This window comes from Chrysoperla carnea (genome assembly GCF_905475395.1).
Source record: "Chrysoperla carnea chromosome X unlocalized genomic scaffold, inChrCarn1.1 SUPER_X_unloc_158, whole genome shotgun sequence".
Lineage (NCBI taxonomy): Eukaryota > Metazoa > Arthropoda > Insecta > Neuroptera > Chrysopidae > Chrysoperla > Chrysoperla carnea.
In genome coordinates, this window is record NW_025408109.1 from 12501 (window position 1) to 15000 (window position 2500).

The following is a 2500-nucleotide window of genomic DNA, read 5'->3' on the forward strand; positions in this document are numbered from 1 at the left end:
GAAATATATAATAAATGTTATTCATAATAAATATTATTGAATAAAAAATAAAAAAAATAAAATAATTATAATTTCTTGTCAGACCATCACCAAATGGGTCTTAAAATATTTCAAACATTTTCTCATACTCGTCGCTAGATTGAAAGCGTCATTTATTTTTTAATTTTATTTAAAAAGTTAATTTTAAATAAAAAACGTTATAATAACACTTAATATTCTCGCTTGGTATGAGGTGAGTCAATGTAATATTATTTATAAATAATAATTTTTATATAAATTTTGTGTGCTCATATCAGAGTGTAAAGTTTAAAACTTATAACCCATGAACTTGCTTTGACCAAAAAAAAATACATAAATTTATATGTTATTCTATTTTATAATCAATAATTTAATAAAAATAAAAATATTATTGATATAAATAGATATACATATAGAGGTTTTTCTTACAAAAAATAATAATACAATATTTAATATCAAAATAATCCAAACTGATTACCATCCAGACTATTATCAATATATATAAGATTGTATTATTATTTATTTCAATACATATTTATTAAAACTGAGATAAAAATTTCATATAATAATAAATATGCATACATGTGTAAAAAAAAATTTTTAATATATATACAAAATAAACCAAACTGATTATCATCCAGTATATTTTGAATATATATAATTTTGTATATATTATGTGTATAGAAAAAGTTTGGCGTGTTACTTTAATATGCTATCATAACCAAAATATATTTCTTATAACACATAATTACTATTATATATTTTTATACACTTACACCATCCATTATATATCTCAAAGACATTAAACTCGTTGCTTCAAACTCAAATTATTATTACTGACATACATTTCTATTATATATATTAAAGACATAAAACCCGTTGCTTTAAACTCAACTAATTATTACTGACATACATTTCTATTATATATATTAAAGACATAAGACCCGTTGCTTTAAACTCAAATTATTATTACTGACATACATTTCTATTATATATATTAAAGACATAAAACCCGTTGCTTTAAACTCAACTAATTATTACTGACATACATTTCTATTATATATATTAAAGACATAAAACCCGTTGCTTTAAACTCAAATTATTATTACTGACATACATATATATTATATATATTAAAGACATAAAACCCGTTGCTTTAAACTCAAATTATTATTACTGACATATACTATACTATATATATATCTCAAAGACATTAAACTATTTTAATATCTAAAAATAAAATTTTATATCTAAAAATAAAATTTTATATCTAAAAATTAAAATTTAAATACATTTATATAGCTTATATAGCTAAAATACATTTTATTCACAATTTCAAACTCATATTATCATTTTACTACCGATAACCATACTCTATACAACATATGACACATATACAATATATTCAATTTATTATAAATAAAACTATTAAAAATCACAATAAATATATGTATAAAATCTATTAAGATACTCTATTCGTATGGTACAGTAATAATATGTGTCATTATATACATATAAATTATAAGTCATAACTTGTGATATTAATAGTACACCATCATATATAGTACTTAAAGAGAAAGAATTCCTTGTTTCAAACTCAAAAATGTAAGTTGTGTTAAAATGACTTAAAATGTCATGAAACGTAAAGATATATTGAAATTTTTGAAAAAAAATTTTTTAAAAAAAAATTTTTTTCAGCCAAAAATCTTTGATTTTTAACAAAAAAAAATTTTTTCTCTTAAAAATGAAAATTATCATATTTATTATAAAAATTACTATTTATTATTCAATAAATACATATTATCAAAGATATTAATCAAAATATTTACATATTTTTCATAATTCATATACATTTTTTTTTTTTTTATCATTGGATAAAATTATATATGATTCGATATATACTTGTAACAAATTGTCAACGACCATACTATGTTAAAAACACTGGTTCTCGTCCGATCACCAAAGTTAAGTAATATCAGGCAGTATTAGTACCGACATAGGAGACTTTTCGGGAAATCACTGTGTTGTTGTCTTTAATATATTTTTTATATTATCGTTAGAATTTATTATAAATATTAATAACTTTGATTATTTTCGGTAGTATTTATTATAAATATTGATAAGTTCAAATATTTTCGGTAGTATTTATTATAAATATCGATAGTAATTATTATAAATATTATTATTATTATTATTATTATTATTATTATTATTATAAATAATTCTTATTATTAATTATTATAAATAATATTAGTAGTAATTATTATAAATATTATCAGTAATAATTATTATAAATAACTTCAATAGTAATTATTATAAATATCTTAAGTAGTAATTATTATAAATATTATTATTATTATTAAAAAAAATTTATTGATAAAAAAAGCCTCTTATTTTAGAGGCTTAATATTAATTAATTAATTAATTAATAAATAAATAACTTAGAAAAAAAAAATTGAAAAAAAAAGCCTTCAACAGTGAA

General features: G+C 18.2%; 1 pseudogene; it reads left to right on the forward strand.

The window, feature by feature from the left end:
- The first annotated feature begins 1932 nt into the window (after positions 1-1932).
- LOC123303911 lies at positions 1933-2051 on the forward strand (annotated as a pseudogene).
- Positions 2052-2500: the final 449 nt, after the last annotated feature.